Consider the following 22,247-nt stretch of genomic DNA (forward strand, 5'->3'; position numbering starts at 1 on the left):
GGATCTGTGAGTCTTGAATCGGCCCTGCACAAGCTCCCATTCAAGATGTTGATGCAGAAACATATTATCATGTGTTCAAGCCCAGGATTGCTTTGCAGCGATCGACCTGAAGGACACGTATTTTCACCTTTTGATTCTCCCTCGCCACAGACCGTTTCTGCAGTTTGCATTCAAGGGTCGGGCATGGCAGTACAAGGTCCTCCTCTTCAGGCTCTCCCTGTGCCCCCTGTCTTCGTGGAGGGCGCCCTTGCCCCAATTTCGGAACTGGGCATCAGGATCTCGATGACTGGCTCATCATGGCCCTGTCCCAAGACAAGTTGTGCGATCACAGGTACCTGGTGCTGTGGCAACTCAGTCAGTTGGGGCTTCAGGTCAACCAAGAGAAAAGCAAGCTCTCTTCTGTGCAGATAATCTCTTATCTCTGTATGGAGTCTCACCAGCGAGCATGCCCAGTCAGTGCTGAACTGCTTGAGTTCATTCAGAGTTCATTCATTGGTACCAGTGAAACATTTTCAGAGGCTCCTGGGGCATATGGTTTCCGCAGCCGCAGTCCCTCAGATTGCTTCATATGAGACCACGTCAGCACTGGTTACACTCCCGAGTCCAGAGATGTGCATGGCGGCACGGTAAACATCGTGTCACCATCACACTGATGTGTCACCGCCTATTCAGCCCCTGGTCGGACCTTGCCTTTCTACTGGGTGCTCTTAGAACAAGTGTCCCGGCATGTTATTGTCATGGGACATTGCGGCCCACATTGCGATGCAGTGGATGGCCGATCCTTGGGGAAGCATGACTTGATCATTATGTTCCTGAGGGGCACCAGAAGGTTAACCCTCTGAAGTCGATTAACGCATATACGCGTTATGAGGCATTTTCTCCTGATAACCCCGAAAAGAACTTAAATTACACTTTCAGTTTTGATCGTACAGATAAGAGCAATACATCAATCGAATCTCTAAAGGGTCAACTTTTTTTGTATACAGACATAACAACAAAACTTTGTTCACTTATAAAATAAAGATAACAAACAAGGTGTGCTGTCTGCAGCCTTTGTCTGCGCTGATCTTCATTTAGACACGCGTCATTAAAATGAACTGTAACTCGGTGAATAATTGACAAAAAGAAATGAGGGAGATATTTATAGAAAGCTTGACATGTTTACTTTTAAACTAAACAAGTGCTGCCGAAAACAAATATTCTGTGATAAAGTAATCCATATGAAAACAATGCTATGTCCGTTTTTCACGTCTCCCTTCATTATCTTCTGATGCAACCACGCCCCCGCGCTGAATGCGCTATTCAGATTATAATGTTTCACTGAAGCGCGCGGCTTGAATACGCCCACACAACAGAAGACAACACAGTGAGACTGTTCTTCAAGTGCTTTTATTTTACTGTTTGCTTCGCGATGAGAGGAATAAGACATAATTCACCCCAAAAAGATGTGATGTGGTTGAGGATTTGAGATTTGGATTTCCTCAACAACAAAAAAAAGAATGAAGCACTTTATACAGCAGAGATCATAAACATGAGTAAGTCTCTTTTTATTTATTTATATACCTGTACTAGTTTTCACATAACGTGTAAATTTTAACATTTTACTAACATTTTACTAGTTAGAATTTTTCCAAACTATTATTCCTGACTAAATGGATAATCCAGTGAAATATTATGATGTTTCAATAACAATATACAATACTATACGATTCAAAAGCTTGATGTATATAATATAAATGTAACAAATAAATGTAACTGTAACAAATGTAACACATTGCTGTTCTTTAAATTTATCCTCCCTAAAAAACCTGAAAAAAAATATTCTCAGCTCTTTTCAACATTAATAATAATAATAATGATAACAATAAATGTTTTTTGTAGAACATAAGATTGTTAAAATGATTTCTGAAGGATTGTATGACTGCAGTAATGATGACAAAAATTCAGTTTGAAAGTCAGCTTTGATTGTTCCTGATAAACTGTTTAACTGCACTCCCAAGTGGATATTAAATTATGTTGTGGGATAATTACTTTAAATATATTCTACATAAACTACAAACATAAAATTATATACATTTATTTTGTCCTTACATTCTTTCTTGTAACTCCTCCCTCTCAGTGGCACAGCTGACTGAAAGGCTCATTATCCAGCTCATTATGCGGGTCTTTGTCTTCTCAGGTGTAAATCACAATGATATTCATGATAGTTGACGCCTACTCGCATATGACTTTTACCAAAAAAAAGTGTCTTCGAAATTTAAATCAATATATTGTTTTCTGTAAGTGAGTAAACAAGATTATTTTCGCATAATTTAGAAAGAAAAATTCTAGGCTACAAGCACCAGTTCTCAAAAGTCCCGGGAACCAATGTTCTGTATGTGTTTTATTGCCTTATTCAAGTGATTTAACATTTTTAGTTTTTCACTAACCACGCATAAAACATTTTCTCTCAAAAACACAGTCATGTATATACATGATGCTCACATATTATTATAGCCCAGTTTGTGGCCAGTCTGATTACAGTGAGACTAGACTTTAGCCATTTAGATGTGTATAAGAAACTGAAGAAAGTACAAATGTCAAGGCATGACAAAACTTCTCCAGGCCCCAAAAATACCCTTTGACTCCCGGGGCCGGATTCACAAAACATTCTTAAGAATAACATTCTTCTTAACTGCCAATTTCTTCTTATTTTCTAACTTAAGAAAAAATATAAGAATTTTTTGTATTCCCCCAAAAAACCTTCTTAAGAATGTTGTTATCTTTTTTTTTCTTAAGATTGTTGTTAAGACAAAACCTAAGAAGAATTCAAATTCTTGAAAAGAATCTTCTTAAAAATCATCGTAAATAACTTCTTAAATTTAGGACAGCCCCAGGCTTGTCTTAAATCACAAACAATAATAATTATTTAATTAATTTATTGGGTTATTTCAAATTAATTGTTATATTTAAGTATTACAACAACAGCTAAATGTAATACACATGAGGACTAGGGATGTGCATGAGTTTTCTGAAGGGACAGCGATGACTGTTAATGTAAACATAATCGTTCATGTTTAGCCTGTGTGTGACGCTACTTTTTGTTGACTTCAAAACTCATTTGCAACTCTAAAACGAGTCAGATATGGAGCTTTAATTGAATGCGTTAATTTGAGCTTATAAATACATAATCTTTGGCAGTATTCAGGTCATATGAATGCGCAGGATGCATTTGCTGTAGAAGCGTGGACTCAAATACCGGAAGCGTTCACTCAGATGAGAGAGCAAAAACAGCACAAAATGAATGAAACGTATCGCTGCAGCTTGAGACAGACTGTTTTAAAAGTAACTTTTCAAAAACAGGGCGCATTAAAAACGTGAAGCTGAGCTCCAGTCAAAGACGCGACAAAAATATACAATCTATGGTGTGTGCTTATGATTATTAGGGTAATCTACAGGAAGCGCAAGGAGACAATAGTGCGAGTTTAGCAGGGCGTCATGTATTCATTCAAGTAACAGCTGTTATTTTCTTCTTAAGAAAAAAAATTAAGATGTTCTTAAGGATGTATTTGAGAACTTACTAAGAATTTTTCAAGAATTGGACTTAAGAACATTCTTACGAACTTTCTTAAGAAATGTCTTAATTTATTTCTTAAAAAGATTTTCGTGAATCCAGCCCCTGAGGGTTAAATCCTCCTATGATACCCCGATGTCCTCCTGGGACCTTACTATTTTCCTGGTTGGATTTCAGAAGGGTCCCATTGAGCCACTTGATTCAGTCGAGCTGAAGTTCCTGTCTCTCAAGACAGCGCTCCTGATTGCACTAACTTCCATCAATAGGGTCGGGGACCTCCAAGCATTTTCAGTAAATGAAGAGTGCCTCGTGTTCGGGCCGGCCTACTCTCACGTTGTCCTGAGACCCCGGCCTGGATATGAGCCCAAGGTTCCCACCAATCCCTTCCAGCCAGGTGGTGAACCTGCAAGAACTGCCCAAGGAGGAGGCAGATCCACCCTTGGCATTTCTGTGTCCCGTAAGAGCACTTTGCATATACGTGGACCGCACCCAGAGCTTCAGAAGTTCTGAGCAGCTCCTGGTCTGCTTTTGGGGTCAGTAGAAAGGGAAGGCTCTCTCCAAGCAGAGGTTGGCCCAATGGATAATGGATGCCATCGCCTTGGCATACCATTCTCAAGGCGAGCCGTGGGCTCACTCCACATGGAGTGTTGCCTCCTCCTATGTGCTCTCTCTGGCGGACATCTGTCGAGTTGCGGGCTGGGCTACACCTAACACCTTCATGAGGGAAGAACTGGCTCGGTGTCACGCTTGCTGCACCATTCCCTCTCACATGGGGATGCAAGCACCTTTTTTCTCCCTGTAGAGTTCCCCGGTTGGCAGTCTGTTGCCAGTCCCAGTACTGGTTTTAGCATGCCTGGAGTCCTGGTCAACCCCTGTACTGGGCTAGGTGCCCATATGGCTTGATTCCATGGTAAGGTTTCCCTCTTGTTAAACCTGTGTCTTCCCTTGACAGACCTGCTCTGTCAGTCTCTTTTGGCAGCTGTTCCATCCCTATTCTAAGGTAGGACCTGCCCCAGAGACCCATTCCATATGTAGTACTGCCCCCGGGTCAGTCCATATCACTATGTCCATATGTCACCTCCCTACGGGTAGGATGTGGTCTCCATAGCGACCTTTTTCAAGCTGAAAGAACAAATAGGAATGATTTGAAGCAATCTTTCACTGAAGGTTGAAATCCCTTTCAAATACTTTCATGGCTGGAACAGCAACATGGCCCTCTCCAGCAGTGATGTACTCACCCTTTTGGTCCCCTCCGGTACCAAGGTCAGTGAATTTGCGCGGGGGTTTTGGGAAAGTTACGACCTTAATCGTAGCTTTTGTGACACTTCATGGCTTTTCAACAATTACAGCGCCACAGGGTTGTTCAGGTTGTGGCGTTTTCCATGGAACCATATGTCGTTTGACATAACTCATAGTGACCGACAGATAGGGAACGTCTCAGTTATGTACGTAACCCTCATTCCCTGTTGGAGGGAACAGAGACATTATGTCCCCATTTTACAAGCTCGGACCATTCGCTGTTGCCGGGACACGTTCTCGGCTCCTCAGCATAAAACCTGAAAAGTGGATGCACCTGTAGCCTATCTATACCCGTAGGCACGTGAAGTGGCTCAGGTATGCAAAATCCACTAGTCATTTTTCATTGGCGTTTTCTCTTAAACTCAGAGATGAATGGCCTCCCAAGTGAGACCCCATATGTCGTTCAACATAATGTCTCCATTCCCTCCATCAGGGAACGAGGCTCGAGGCTTATGTATGGCTCGCTAAGTACCACCATAATGACCAACATTAAATTTCAACAGCATAGTAGGCCTAATTTATCTGCTACAGTTAAGAAATTAGGCAGTTTTATTCATAATAAGAATATTTATTGTTGTCAGACACTTTAACATTGTAAATACACAGTTTGAACATTAAAGGGATAGTTCACCCAAAAAATTTGTCAATTTGAGAGTTTTTTTTTGTTGTTGTTGTTTTACTCTCATAGATTCTATTACCATTGCCATCCATTGTACGACTGAGAGACTGCACCGGCTAAAGTAAAGAAATCAAAATTTGTGTTCTACTGAAGAAACAAAGTCAACTACATCTTGGATGCCCTGGGGGTAAGCAGATAAACTTCAAATTTTCATTTTTGGATGAACTATCTCTTTAACACTGCACTGTGCTTACATACTGGTAAATAAAAAACTTAAATAATGATTAATTTAAAATGTGTTGTAACAAAGGCTACATAACTGTACTGAACTTACTTGGGGAAAAAAACACCTTTACTCAAACAATAAATTAAACTTAGGGCTGGGTGATAAATTGATTTTATCAACTAACTCAAATGTGTAGTTTAAATCGACTGAATGAAAATCATTTTTCTTTTTAACATCCGCCGATGCTTGACTCAGGACTCCCGTAGTTCTGAATGTGCTCAACCCTCCCCCCGAATGTTTGCCATAGATACATGCTGCCAAGTGAGAGAGATGTTTCGTCCTACGAAATGAACAAGAAGCAACCAAAAAGCAACCTACAGCAGTGCTACTCGTTGTGTGACTCACCAAGATTTACCTTTGTGGCTCGCATGGCAGTAATAAGATGATATGATAATGCAGTCAATACAGATATTTCATAAAATCATTAAAAACAAGCAGGGCTATAACATAACCAATTAAAAACTCACACCATGTCTACACCGGACATGAGTGGTGCGATCCAACAAAAGACAAAAGACAAAAGAACCCAGTGATGTTGTCTACACTGGATGCGGCGTGATGCGACACGATCCCCATCAGTAAACCGATGCCTCGCTCTATATATGACGTGGCACAACAACTCTCGCATCCAGTGTAGACATGGTTAGACAGTGTCTGCTCTATTTACAAGTAATTTATATAATGTCATTGTTATTGTTTTAAATCATCTTGTCTTAGTTACAAATTTGACTGGTAAATGATAAAGAATGATAGCCCCTTTTGTATTGCATTGCATATCTGGGATGACAGATTGATAAAAAAGACTATTTAAGACTAGATGGAACGTTTGACACTTTGCGGTAAATGTGGCTCCCTGATTGACTTTGCCCTATCAGTGCAGCTCCTATAACAAAATAATAAAAAATATTGAAGACCTCTGACAGCCTTACAAACATTTACAAACTGTATCCAGTGTAGGATTATCCTTGAACAGTCCATTTCATTAAAAGAACCCAACACCAGATTCAACAGTTCAGAACTATTCTCCATCGAACCATTAGTGCATCATAAAACACAGTCATGGTACCAAGATGGCTAAAGGAGATGTCAACCCCCCTTTCCCTTTTTTTTTGTGCCTGTCTAATTTAATACCAGTGATGCCAGGACAGCAGGAAAAGATTTCTCTTTGTTCCCCAAACTTAAGACCAAATGGCCAAGAAACCCTATGGTGACCCCAATGCATAAATCCCCAGCCTTATCAGGAAAGGAAAGATGCTAAGGCATTCCTTTGGCCCAGGATCACCAAAAACCTTAAAACCCCTTCAGCTGTTATTTTGATTTTTTTGAGAATTAGGCATATGCAATATTGGACCCACCGGTGGGTCCCCAGAGTTGATGTGGATAACCACTTCAGCACAGTCATGTGCACTCCCGTTGTTTTCCATGAGGGAGGCAGGGTTCGTCCGGTTATCTGCAACAACAGCAAGCTGAGGACTCATGAGAGCAGTTTTCCACTTAGCAATGGCTGATTTGAGATCGATTTCACCTTTGTTTCAGATAGCAAACGTAAAAAGCGATGTGGGGTATGTAGAATAGTCTGGTTATAGCCGACGATGTGCTCTGTGACCTTCAGCGCCCACTCTGCACAGTCCAACGCCATCAAGCACGGCATCTGTCCTTTCATAGAAGAGGGAATCACAGTTGAATAATATCCAACAGTTCCAAAACTTTTGTCACCTTAATGCTGTCCCAGCACACAGTTGTAAGCATTCGGGCCTACGTGTGTCCAAATGTGGAACTGCTTTGTCATGTCAGGGTGATGTAACGCAGGAGAGGAGGCTAATGCGGATTTGAGGAGAGTGAAAGACTCAGCCATGTCCGCTGTCCACTCGGAAGCACCCGGAAGGCCTCCCTTAAGAGACTCTGTTAGAGGTTTAGCCAAATCAGAAAAATCAGGGATGTAAACCCGATTAAAATTAAATAGCCCCATTAGTGATCTTAAACCAGTAACTGTGGTTGGCTTCTTTAATTGTGTAATGGCTATGACCCGATCTGGAAGAGGTCTTTTTCCCTCACGACCAACACTCTGACCTAAAATGTCACTTCAGGTTGAAATAGCTGTGCCTTCCGTTTGTTTATGAGGAAGCCAGCCCCTTGAAGTGCTCTAGTGCTCTCAGCAGGAGAGTGAGTACACTCCTTATTTGGAGATGCAAGAAGAATGTCATCACAATATTGAATTATAACAGACGGCGCGCATGATTCTACAACTTTAGAAATTGCGTCGCGGACGACGGGATGAAACAAGGACGGGCTTTCGCAAAAGCCTTGTGGAAGTCTTCGCCAGGTATATTGTACGCCATTACAAGTAAAAGCGAATCGGTATTGATCCTCCTCCCTAATAGGGCAGGACCAAAAACCATTTGTGATGTCTACTGCGCTAAAATAGATTTAAAATAGATTTGGAGAAATGTCATTTAAAATGGTTGACGGATTGGCAATAATGGGGGTTGCTTTGGTGGTCACAGCATTCAATGCGGTGTAATCTATAGTAAGCCTATAGCTAGAATCTGGCTTCTTTACAGGCCACATAGGTGAATTACATCGAGAGGCACATCTTACCACAATCCCTGCTTCCTCGAGCTGGCTCACAATTGCCTGTGCCGCTCTCTCTGCTTCTCTCCGAAGAGGATACTGAAATACTGGAGGAGGTACAGGACCTGAAACATTTAGAGGTTCAATTCTGCAAAGACCAACATCAAGTTTAGAAGTTGACCACAAATCTGGAAATTTCTCAGAAAAGTATTGTATCATTGGAGAGTCAGTAGACTCTTTCTCATTTGCTGTAACAGCTCCAATGTCAAATTTAGGAGTTCCATTTTTGCTGACAACTGGTATGGGAACTGGCAAAATTTTACTAACTATTTGATTATTAGTTAATAAAATATCTGCTTACAATTTATCCAATATATCCATTCCCAACACAGTGCCAACTTGACTTTCTCCAACCCAGAATTGCACCCTCGCTCTCCATCTCGCTCAGGGCACCTATTTACGTAGTGGCCTGTTTTCTGGCAATTATAACAGGTAATTACAGAGGCAGAGGGCGATCCAATCGCATCATCTGCTCTTTTCGTTTGGTCAACAATATCTTGAGCTCTGGTTCCCCATGCGATGAAAGCAGCCCAGTCACCTATTGTTGGTAAAGAAGAACGAAACAATTGAGTGAATTTAGCATTCATATTTGACTGTGCAGTATGTAACAGTATATGAGAATCCAGATCAACAGCCTCTTTTGTAGCAACAAACTCTTTCAAAGCTCGTGTGAAACGCTCAGTATATTCAACAAAGGGCTCGTTAGGGCCCTGTCTGATCAATGTCACATTTGTGAATGTCTGAATTCCTGGTCCAATTACACGCTGCACTTCAATACGCAAGTTGATGGACAGACCTGTTCACATATTGAGAGCAAATCTTTCACTGCAAGGCGATTAGCCCTTGACATCACCCACAAGCGATCCCAAAAATCAGAATTAGTATAGTTAGATTTCATAATTGGCGGCGTGTTTACAATGCTAGTTAAATCACGCATACCCATAGTTCGATAGACCCCCACTTTGGCCACCCGCTGTTGCTTCCTGATGTCCTGGCAAAGTCTGCCCAGGTAAAGGAACAGTAATGGGTGCCATACGTGCTGTTGGACCATCTCTCTAAATCCATCTTTAACCATTTTCTGTCTTATTTTTTCTACATTACCCACGCCCAAAGCAGCTACTTGGACAGTGAGAGCTTCATTTGGAGTTTCTTTTATTTGCACAGGTGCCATTATCTCATGTGCTGACAATTCCAACAAAGAAAAAGTTTATTCAATTCAGATACACTATGCCCCAAACTCGTTCTCTTGCTGCAGTTCAAGAATAATAACCGAAATGGGTCCGCAGATATACCTCCTAGACTCGGCAGACAGCACAACAGAAGCCCATGAAGAGAGAAAGATAAGCAACTCACCTCTCTTTAGTTTGCCTTGCGGTGCATCAATACTTCAACTGATCGATTGATCCCAGCGGTGCCTCCATTAACTGATGCAAAAAACTACTTTCAATCCAGGTCAGACGGTGGGTGGTATTTTAGTATGCAAATTTATTCAGAGAATATAGAAAATGAGAATACAACAATATTAAGTATTAAATCCAGCTTCAAATATAGAAAATACAATTCCCAAATTAATGTAGTTTTAAAAGCAATCCATATATGATGGATGTTGCCCAACTACGATTAATACAAATGATTATAATATTCAAAAGTAATCAAAATGTTAAAATAATAATACAAAGTATATAAGAATACCTGTATATCAAAAGTCAAAACAATACAAGTCAAGGTATCAAAATTCAAAGTATCTAAATAAAATCAAAGTATCTAACACAGTATCTAAATTTAATAAACCTGTAAGAAGTTCAAAGTATTCAAGTGAGCCCGAAACAAAAGATAAAGTAAAGATGAGAAACCCAAGTTCAGTTAGGTAGAGAGTCGAGAGAGAGAGAGTGCGAAAGGAGGGGTTTGCACCTCCTTAAGTAGTCCCTTCAAGCAAAGAGTCTTGTGATCGAAAAATGAAGTCATGTCTCAAATAGATATATAAAACATTGGTCATATGTCTCCTATCTATCCAAAAATACCAGATGAGCCTTGCAGTCCAGTTTCACTTCCACATTTTGGAAGGCCAACATATAATTACAGATGGGTTGACTTTGCTCAGTTGAATACAGGGTTACAAAATACCTCAGGAGATTGGCTGTATTGTCTCCCTTATCAACACTCAAAAGGATTAAAAATAACTCAAGATACAGACATGTGGAACTAAAACTCAGACAAACAGAATCATAAAGCTCAAAATATAAACGTTTTGTGGAACTAGATGGAAATCTGCATCTTTTTGTTCTATTTCTATATTGATGCAGAAGTCTTCTAAAGTCTGCAGCTCAGGTAAGGCCTTCAGAACAGACTGTCCTGCGCTTTTGAGCACGTAGCAAATGTACACGTGACAGAAATCCGAAATCGGGATACACCAATTATCAATACTTATTCCAATTTCTACTTGTTTTATTTGATCCTCTAGTTTTTGTAATTCCTGATTCTTTCGTTTAGCTTTAGCGCTTGTATAACTAATAATTTCTCCTCTTATGTAAGCCTTAAACGCTTCCCATCGAATACTTGCCGTAGTTTCATTCGTATTTAGTTCAAAATATCTATCAATACTATTCTCCACAAATGTAATAGACGCTGGGTCTTGTAACAAACAAGTTTGCAACCTCCATCTAGAACAATGCTGAAATCTACCCAAATGTATATCCATAGATACTGCAGCATGGTCACTAATTACTATACTATTATACCAGCATTTTTTCACATTAGACAATAGTTCCCTTGAGATTATAAAATAGTCTATGTGCGAGTGAGTTTTATAGGAACTTGAGTAACAGGTATATTTACTTCTATTTGGGTTTAGCATTCTCCAAACTTCGATTCATTTTAGATCCTTCGAATAATCATTTATAATTCTTCTAGTTTCTATATGAGTTGTATCAATTAGGGTGGATCTGTCCAAAACAGGGTCGAGGGTACAGTTAAAATCTCCGCCGATTATATTTAATCCCTCCAAAGAAGACAAAAAAGTTAAAAATAATTTCTCAAAAAATAATGGGCTGTCATCGTTTGGACCGTAAATATTAATAAGATTTAAGATTGTTTGTGTCAAAATACTCCCCTGAACTATAATAAATCTTCCTGAATGATCCTGTATAGTTTTTGTAACTTGAAAGGGCAATGATCTATGAATGAGGATAACTACGCCCCTTGCATGACTATTAAAAGTTGCATGGAATACTTAGCCAGGCCATCTTTTATTTAGGTTGTGTATATCTGTTGCAACCAAGTGTGATTCTTGTAGAAAGACTATTTAAGATTTGAGATATTTTACCCTGTTCAATATTTGCTTCAGTTTGGCCAATTTTCTCATTCCACAGACATTCCAACTTTTTTCCGACTGTTTTTTTGTTTTGTTTTCTCCATTAATTGTCATAGCATATTTTGAAATATAAATGGAAAATAATAAAGAAAGAAAGAAAAGGGATGCAAGTGTACACTAACCTCCCCCCATCACCCCCCACCCTACAAACGCATACCCACACTCAGAACATTGAGTTTTAACCCCGATACTTCTAACTGAAGTGCCTACAAGGGTTATGCTGAAATCCACGGAAGGTGTTGATATCCACAAACAATTTCGTGACTGGATTAAATCCCCGTCGAATCCGTACCGTCTCCGCTGAGAGATCCTGTGCAAAGGATATCTTGACTCCGTCGTGCCGCCTTGATTCACGGTAGACAAATTCTTTCTCCTGAAACTTTAAGAAGCGATTGAGTATTGCTCTGTTTTGGTTGGGCTTCCCAGATGCAAGTCTGCGATGAACTCGCTCTAGGGTGAATGATTTGTCTGGTCCCAGCCATTGTGTTAACCTCTCGCTTATAAATTCAATGAGAGTTTTCTGACCCTCGGCGCCCTCTCGAATACCATAGAGCCGAAGGTTCTTCCTTCTGCCCCAGTTCTCCAAGTCATCAGTCTTTGATTCAAGGTAAACGATTTGTTTAATGGCTGAGTCAAGTGCGGCTTCTGTTATCTCAAGTGTCTTTTCTGCATCGTGTATGCAGCCCTCAGCCTCCTCAATGCGGGCCACATTAGAAGAAACATCTCGTTTTACATCCAACACTTTGCTTTCCAACGAGGTCATTGAGTTCGTCATATCAGTCAGACGGGTATCTATGTTATCTAACTTCATTCCGATCTCTGATTGAAGTGATTTCAGTAAGTTTAAAACTTCGGCTAGGCTATCCATGTGGTTAGCTTCCACTTTACTTGGTGAACTCGACAAAGTTGTTTTAACGCTGCCCTTGTGTGCTCGAGTAAAGATTTCACACTGTTTAGTTGCTAGGGGTTTTGACATATCAACGCTGATACTTAACTCAAATGTAGGCTGTGTTTATAAGGGGTTTTCATTTTAAATTGGACCCCCCCCCCCTCCTGTATTAATCATTTTATATATTATTTTATTATTATAAAAAAAACACCACAATCAGGATTTCTGAAATCACTTCTACCACTGGATCATTGATTAACTTGATAAACCAAACTTCCCTTTTCCATTGTGTATTTGAACACGCAAGACAGATGTGCTCTTCATTCATCTCACTTCTTAGTAATACAAATAACAGTGTCATCAAACATGTATTTCTTTTGTGTTTATTATGGTGTTCAAATGCTGATCTTATAGGCCTAAAATATTAGGGCTGGGCGATATGGCCTAAAAAAATGCCAGATTTTTCCCAGATTTTTTTTTTTAATTTTTTTACAAAAATCCGATTTACAATTTAAATCGGTTTTCCCACCTACTTAAAATCAATATTCAGATGATGTTTTGATTTTACTTTCACCTTTATTTATATAGCGCTTTAAACAAAATACATTGCGTCAAAGCAACTGAACAACATTCATTAGGAAAACAGTGTGTCAATAATGCAAAATGATAGTTAAAGGCATTTCATCATTGAATTCAATTAAAACCTTCTGGGATTTAATCTGGATTTCCTCCTTGGGGTTAAAATGCAATCAGAAACAACAAGCCAAATATACAAGATGGCAGTCCATGGCATTGTAAACAGTGAAATTGTTACATAACATTCTTATCATACTGGAGTAAGATTAATAAGGGAATTAAGATCAATATAACTCAAAGGAGATTGAATTACAGTGAATAAGAACAGAATTAGTATGCAAATTATTCAGAATTAATATTAAACACTTTATCAACTATTCGTCCACCGATAAATTGAGATTAGGGTATTTGATAAATTCTTGACAAAATATTATCCCGTGGCCTTACTGTGCTTACAGTAACTTGTAAGCACACCGCACAAGACACTGTTATGTAAAATCAGACAAGGCTTTATTGAACTACTCTAATACACACAAACTAAACTAACGAAAACACACAAACATTCATTCAAACAGTGACAGAGAAGAGTGATGTTATTAATGGAGGGTGAATGGAGTCCCAAGTGTCTAGCATTAGACACTATTTCTTGACCGCAACCTGAGAGAATCAATCTACTAGCACTTTAATCTTAGTTCATTTTATTAATAAGATTTGCACCAGTTTCAGCCAGAATTAGGAGATATTGTGTACTTGCATTTGGATGCTCCTGTGGGCGTGTTGCTGGAAGTTGCTGGAGACAGAATCTCTGGCATTGATTGGTTGGCAGTCGGTCTATGATGCGTTCTGAGGGACAGCACTCGAATCGATGGTGAGTGGTTGGTTGGCTTTGCCGGGTGGCGCTTTGTTCACGAGACTTCCTGGATTGCGGGTTGCAATTCAAGTTCAGCGAAGGATCTTACGTAAGAGTTGATGAGTTTTGAGTGAGCTCTTGGTGGTTTGTAGAGTACACGCTGGACGATGGAAAGGTCAAAAGCAAAGGCAAAAAGCTTGTCATTGGGTTATAAGCGTGTCCATCTGACCCGTCCTTCTTAGTGTGACAGCCAATCAGATATTGTCTTGGGTGGGACCTACGCCCCGTTCTCCGGTTCTTGCATGTAATTAGTGTAATGTCCATGTGATCGCGTGTGTCCAAACTCCTGAGAGTTTAGTTTAAACGCTTTAATAAGCAAACTTAATAGTTGAAATATGGTGCATCCTACACACATCTACTTTATATCAAAATTCTAGAAATCATTTACCCATCAAGTAGGTACCAAAATACATTTACTTCCCATAGTTGAGGTGAAAGTAAATAAGGATTTAGCCGTGATAAGTGTTTAACACACAAAATTAACTTCAGTAATATAAAGCATGCATAATACAGAGAATACACATGTATGAGGCAACTTCTGGTGATTAGTTCCTATAACTGAGGTAGAAAACCCTACGAATAGGCTGTAATGAAAGTTAAACACACAGAAATAATTCCACAGGTTATATAAAACATACATGATACTTAAGATATATGTGAGGTAAATACTGGTAATCAATTCAGCTTTTTGGAAGCACTTTTGAGACCGTTGTTTGTATTAAACCACAAGTGGGTTAAATTTCAGTCTATTGGTTTTGGAGACAAAGTCTGCAGAAAGGAGGGGTTCCCTGGTTTAATTGTGACAGAGGACATTTCGTCAGAAATGAGCCATTTGCAGATGCCATGGACATGTTCGTGGATGGCAGATGAGGGTGAGATGCGCTACACGGGTTGGGCGGTAGTAGAGGGGAGGACAGGCGAAGTCTGGGCTGAAGGGTCGCTACGGGGAGGAAGTGCTCAGACCGCTGAACTGCATGCTTTGAAAGCTGCTGTAAATCTAACACTTAAATTAACTGCAAGTGAAAATAGCTCCATCTATGTGAACATTTTTACTGACAGCGCCTACAGTTATCATGTAGTGCAGAGTTATGGCCCTGTTTGGAAACGTCGCGGCTATCTGACCACCGCCGGTACGCCAATAAATCATCAAACCATTATTAAAGAAATTTCTTGAAATGTGCGAGAAAATTTCACCTAACAGTGTTGCGGTTTGTAAGGTTACAGGTCACAGTACTTTCAATGATTGGTCGGCAAAAGGAAACTCGCTAGCTGATAAGGCCAAGGGTGCATCACTGGGAGAGGTAACTGCAATTTTCCCTGTCCATCCAAATTGTGCAGGATCAAAAACTTTATCTAAATTGTACATAGACGAAGATCGTGAAATGTGTCAAAAGTTAGGAGCAATTTTAACTGAAGAAGGAATTTACTCTCTAAATGAGAAGGTTGTTCCGCCTAGCGGATACCAGACTGAGTTAATTGATCTATACCACAGCATTGCACACCAAGGGGTTCATAAAACTAATGCTATGTTACAACAAACATGGGTTTGGCCAGAAATGTCACAGACTGTGAGGGACAGACTGTCCAGATGCATCCACTGCTTACAAACAAAGCCACGATTTGGGAGAGGTAAGATACCAATTGGCCACAGTCCTCGCCTGCGAGGACCTTTTACACATTTACAATTGGATTTTATTTCTTTACCTTCTGATCATGGATACAAATATTGTGTTAGTTCTTGTTTATAAATTCTCTAGATGGGTTGAGGCTTTTCCTCTGCGTACAGCCACAGCAGAAAAGGTTGCTGAAGTGCTCCTCCGAGAAATCTTCCCTAGATGGGGAATTTGTGAATCACTGGACAGTGACCAGGGAACTCATTTTACTGGTAAGGTTGTGAAGTTTTGTATGAAAACTTAAGGAGTAAAACAACAGCTACACATCGCCTTCAGACCCCAATTGTCGGGGAACATCGAGTCTCAGAACCAAAATCTGAAAATGGCGTTACGAGCAAAATTAAGTGAGTACGACGGTGGTTGGTTTAAGCACTTACCAGCTGTTCTCATGGGGATGAGAGCCACCCCAAATCGTACCACAGGGTTAGCACCATTTGAGATCTGTATGGGACGGCCTATGGCATTACCTTATGATGCTCCATTGCTGCGCACAGGTCCCTCTGGTCCGCTGAAAGACACCTTGCAAGATTATCTTAAGGTACTCTCGTGCGCATTAAAGGATGCCCATTTTAGTGCCCTTAGTGCCCAAAATGCCGGAGACTTAAAGACTGCTGCATTTAATTTAACTGCTAAAATCCTGTAAAAGTGGGGGACAAAATAATGGTTCAGAAAATAAGGAATTTAGGACTAATGTCTTCCAGGTATGAAGGTCCTTACTCAGTGTTGCTGACTACTCCAACTTCTCTCCTCATTGAAATCGAGCCAGGCTTGACTCGATGGAAGCATCTTGCACAAGTGAAGCCCCCTGTCGCAGTTTGCTGATACTAACAATATCTCTCAATGCACAATAGATTTTCTGTGCGAATTATGGGTATCTTTACTATAATTAAGGTTGTAATCAATGTTTGTATTCAACCTCTGTGAGGTGACTGAAGGTCTGACTTATGTCAGGAGTGTAACTGTGATTGTTCACTAGAGAATCAAAATTAACCAAAATTCACCATATCTGTTCCTTAGGTTGTTAATGAGACCGTTTTCACTGTGAATTTGTCCAACAGGTGTAAACTCTATCAGACGAATTGCTGCTAAGGACGAACAATGATTAATGATTAATTGTTTACTTCTCTCCAGGTTTCCAACGCTGAGTTCACCTGGATCTGATGTATTTATTTATGTATAAAATGATGAAACGAAACTGAAAACGTACTCGGTTACTAAACGTAACCTCGGTTCTCTCTAGAAGAGCGAACGAGTACTGCGTCTTAGCTAAGACGCTACGGGAAAAGTCTCTTTTCACGAAATACTGAAGCAAAAAATTATCCTTAATTTTGTATTTTTGTAAAGCGCATTTGCAGCAGTACACAGCCATAGGCGAGACGGCTCGTTCGCTCATTGGCTTGTTCTGCGGCAACTGCACAGCCTATCGAGCGCGGGCTGATGCAACATCAGACCAATAAGGGCGCTTCGCGCCCTTCTTGCCACTTCCCGCCGAAACGGGTGTGGCCCAACCTATAAAAGGAGCTCGAAAAGGCTGACTCACCTGATTTATTTCATCGCCGAAGCGAACCAGAGTGAATCGTGCACACGGCAGAGAACGCAGTACTCGTTCGCTCTTCTAGAGAGAACCGAGGTTACGTTTAGTAACCGAGTACGTTCTCTTACGAGAGCTCTCTCGTACTGCGTCTTAGCTAAGACGCTACGGGAACCCAATGTAAAACGCCGTGCGCGCAGGGATCACACACCAATAAACCTGAAGCAACGCCCAGGATTTACAGTGCACAGTCACCTGAGGGACTCACAGAGAGTCCAGGACAGAAAAGGGAAAAAGCCCTCCGTCCCATATCTAGCAGCATCCGTAGATGCGGCAATATGACGTCACACAGCCGAGGCAAGGCCTGACCAATGTGGCAATGCGGGTCTTACGCAATACTGCCCATATAACAGCCGGCAGCGCATAGCGCTCGTGAACTCAGAATTCCCCTCAGGGCCCTGATTCGCCTATACCGACAGCAGCCTTGCTTGCAAGGCGGGAACCTCCAGGTTATAGAACCTGATAAATGTAGACGGCGAGGCCCAACCTGCCGCCATACATATATCCTGCAAGGAGATCCCAGTAGACCACGCCCACAACGAGGCGATGCCTCTTGTGGAGTGTGCTCTGACGCCCAACGGGCACTGAAGGCCCCTGGAAGCGTAAGCTAACGCTATGGCGTCAACTATCCATCTGGATAGAGTCTGTCTCGAAACAGCCATTCCCTTGGAACGCCCACCGAACGAGACAAATAGCTGCTCCGTCTGCCGAAAGGCAGCAGAGCGAGACACATAAGCTCTTAAAACCCTGACAGGGCAAAGAAGACTCGAGTCTCCATCCTCCCCTGACACCGGCAGGGCAGACAGGGCAATAACCTGAGCCCAAAACGGTGTGTTGAGGGATTTCGGCACATAACCGTGCCTAGGTTTGAGTATGACTCTTGAGTCATTGGGCCCAAACTCCAAGCACGACTGGCTCACCGAGAGCGCGTGCAAATCACCCACACACTTCACAGAAGCGAGAGCCAACAAGAATACTGTCTTGAACGACAGATGCTGAAGGCTAATCGATTGGATAGGCTTGAAAGGGGGACCTTTCAAGGCCTCCAAAACCGCCGCGAGGTCCCACATAGGGACTGACGGAGGTCTGGGAGGATTCAGCCTCCTAGCTCCTCTGAGGAACCGGATGACTAAATCATTCCTTCCTATTGACTGACCGGACGCCGTTTCAGAAAACGCCGCTATGGCAGCCACATAAACTTTGAGCGTGGATGGGGCTCTGCCCTTATCCAACAGCTCCTGAAGGAAGGAGAGGACCTCCGTCACCTCACAACTAAGGGGTGAATAACCTCGAGCTGTGCACCAGCTGGAGAACACCGACCACTTCGAGGCATACAGACGTCGTGTCGACGGAGCTCTAGCCTGAGTGATGGTATTTAGCACTCTCACTGCGAGATCAGCGGGTAACCATTGAGTGCCCATACATAGAGGGACCACAACTCCGGTTGAGGGTGCCAAATCGAGCCCCTGGCCTGCGAGAGGAGGTCTCTCCTCAATGGTACCGGCCACGGGGCGACATCTGCTAACTGCATCAAATCTGGGAACCATGGTTGGTTCTTCCAAAGAGGTGCTACAAGCAGTATTGAACATCTCGTTTCTCTCACCCGTTCTATCACCTGCGGAAGGAGGGAGACAGGAGGGAACGCATAAAGCGGGCAGCACGGCCATCTCCGTGACAGCGCGCTTTCGTTCTTGGAAAAGAACGCGGGGCAGTGAGCGTCTTCGTGGGACGCAAAGAGGTCCACCTCCGCCATGCCAAATCTCTGCCACAACAGCCGGACTGTTTGCGGGTGTAGAGACCATTCGCCCGTAGGAACATTGCCTCTGGACAGCCTGTCTGGACCCAGATTCTGCAGTCCAGGCACATGCACTGCTCTCAGCGAGCACACGTTGCGCTGAGCCCAAATCAGGAGGCGTTCCGTCAGCCTGCACAGGTTTCGGGACCCGAGACCGACCTGGCGATTTATGTAGGACACCACGGACATGTTGTCCGAACGGACTATGACGTGGTGATCCTTGATATGGGGACAAAAGCGCGTCAGCGCGTTCTCCACTGCCAGCATTTCCAGGCAGTTGATATGATGGAGCTTTTCCCATTCTGACCATAGGCCAAAGGACGGTCTGCCTTCGAGCAGCGCTCCCCATCCCGAAGTGGAGGCGTCCGTCGACACCATTTTCACACTCGGGGAAGTCCCCAGGCTTACACCTGATCGGTACCAGCCGTTCGCTGTCCAAGGTGCTAGAGCCGCAACACAGCTCTGATCGACCTTGAAATGCAGCCGGCCAGACGCCCACGCTCTGCGCGGCACCCGAGCCTTCAGCCAGAACTGCAGGGGGCGCATGCGGAGCAGGCCCAGCCGCAGAACCGGAGATGCTGAGGCCATGAAACCCAGCATCTTTTGACAGTGTTTGAGCGACACAGTCGCGCCACAGCGGAAAGAACTCGCTGCACGCTGAATGCCCATCGCGCGCTGTGGTGACAGCCGCGCCGTCATGGAACACGAGTTCAGAACTATACCCAGAAACAGGATCGTCTGACTGGGGTTCAGCGAACTCTTCACCCAATTGACACTGAGGCCGAGCTTCTCGAGGTGATCGAGTAAAACGGCTCTGTGGTCCATGAGCTCCGCTCACGGTGGGCGTCGAGAAAACTGTAGCGTGTAGCCTCTCTTTATAATGCCTAGCACCCAATCCGAAACCCCTGGAAGCACTGACCATGCATTTGCATGAATGGCTAAGGGCTGGATGCGAAACGCGCTCTGTTGACTGGGCAACGGCGGCGCTCGAGTGTGCTGCGCATCTGAGGCGGGGAGCGCGCTGATCACAGCGGGCAGATCGCTCTTCCTCGACCCCGTTCCGGCGCTTAACCGACTGGAGAGAGGCTGAGCGGGTCCCGTGGGACTCGATATATCTGCGAGTAACCGTGGGCTGCATGTGTGCACTTTTACCACTTTAAACTCGCTGTGTGCCTGTGCAGAATGTACGTGCACGGGCCTCGTTTTTACAGAAGCCCCGCGCCGTATGTGACATAGTGTATGTGGGCACTGGGAAGTGGGCACGTTTACTATGCGGCGCGCTCGACCGATCTGTGTCGATCTTATGTGCGCTAGCCCTGTGTGCAGGGCTGTGCTTATATGTGGAGATGGGCACTGGGTAGTGGGCATCGTCACTGCATTTATAGCACCATCGGCCGTGGCCGGACGAGCATGCACGGGTTTCGTTTTTACAGAAACCACATGACGCGTGTGACATAGTAATTATGGGCACTGAGGGGTGGGCACGTTTACTATGCAGTGTGCGCGACCGACTTGAGTCGACATTATGGGCGTAGGCCCTGTGTGCAGGGCTGTGCTTACATGTGGAGATGGGCACTGAGGAGTGGGCATCGTCACTGCATTTATAGCACCATCGGCCGTGGCCGGACGAACGTGCACGGGTTTCGTTTTTACAGAAACCACATGACGCGTGTGACATAGTGATTGTGGGCACTGAGGAGTGGGCACGTCTACTATGTAGTGCGCGTGATCGACTTGAGTCGCTTTTATAGGCGCGAGCCCTGTGTGAAGGGCTGTGCTTATATGCGGAGATGGGCACTGAGCAGTGGGCATCGTCACTACATTTATAGCACCATCGGCCGTGGCCGGGACACCAGAAATTACACCTTTTTTGGGAAATATCTGGGTAGCCGTGATAACGGTTTTCGTGTGCAGGCAAGCGGGCAACCGTACAGGCTTGCGCATTGCAAACAACGCTGAAATAGTCACAATCTCTGGAAACTGAAACAGCGGCGCGCTTAGGTGAGAGCCCGGCCGCAGCGGAACTCGTACACTGGCGCTTCGATGAAGCAGCCATCGTGTGTAGTGCCGACGCAGCGTCATGCAGCATGCGTAGATGGCTTTTCCAGGATGGCTTCGGGGCTCCCGGCCTCACCGTAATCCTCTGCCGCGGTCCCCGCGGCGCAGGGCGACGGCCAGTAGAGCGAGAACGGGGGTCTCGCGCTGCGTTGCTGAAGCTGTTGTGATAACGGCTTTTGTGTGCAGGCAAGCGGGCAACTGTGCAGGCTTGCGCATTGCAGAAAACGCTGAGACAGTCACAATTCCTGGAACTGAAACAGCGGCGCGCTTGGGTGAGAGCTCGGCCACAGCGGAACTCGTACACCTGCGCTTCGATGAAGCAGCCATCGTTAGTAGCGCCGACGCAGCGTCACACAGGAGGCTTTAGATGGCAACACCGCTTTTGCCGCCGTCCAGCAGAGGGCGGACAAAGGTGCGTCGCTATCGCCTGTTCCACCGGCGGAAGTGAGTGGTAGTTCCTGTTTTTAGCATCATCAGTGTGGAGAATGCTAGTGAGACAGACGAACGAGTTCGTGCTGAATATGGAGCGTTCCAAGCCTTCGCCACCTCTTCGTGAAGCTCAGGAAGAAATGAGGCGGGCTTTGAGAAGTACGCTCATCCGAAAGGGAAATACCATCCAGCCGGGAACGAGAGGGGGGGGCGCTGGTGCAAACCACTCGCGGCCGAGACTCATCGCGGCCAACACGATCATTCGCCCCGGCTCCTTCTCGATGTCAGCTCGTCTGCTGGGGTTCTGAGCAGAAGGCGCGAGATCCTCGGAGCTCGCCCAGCCCTCACTGCCCGAAGCTAGCAGAGAGCGCGTGTCCTCTTCCCCTGACGCGGCCCTGAGATCGACTTCCTCGGACGACGCGCCGGCAAACAGCGGGCGCTGCCCACCGGGAAGCGATGCAGGGGGGGCCGGTGAAGCAGGGCGAACCGGCGAGCTCGGTTGAGCTGAAGACGGTTCCGGAATCCGCTGGAAGCGATGCTTTTACGGCGCCTCAGCGCAGCGGAGAAT

General features: G+C 43.9%; 1 long non-coding RNA gene across 1 annotated transcript in view; it reads left to right on the top strand.

Moving 5' to 3' along the window:
• Positions 1-14,161: 14,161 nt before the first annotated feature.
• Positions 14,162-22,247, top strand: part of LOC132143662 (uncharacterized) — a 939,337-nt gene continuing 931,251 nt past the window's right edge. The window contains exon 1 of the long non-coding RNA XR_009434269.1: positions 14,162-14,226. This is a non-coding gene — a long non-coding RNA (uncharacterized LOC132143662). The remainder of the gene's footprint in view (positions 14,227-22,247) is intronic.

Source organism: Carassius carassius, chromosome 7 (assembly GCF_963082965.1).
Source record: "Carassius carassius chromosome 7, fCarCar2.1, whole genome shotgun sequence".
Taxonomy (NCBI): Eukaryota; Metazoa; Chordata; class Actinopteri; order Cypriniformes; family Cyprinidae; genus Carassius; species Carassius carassius.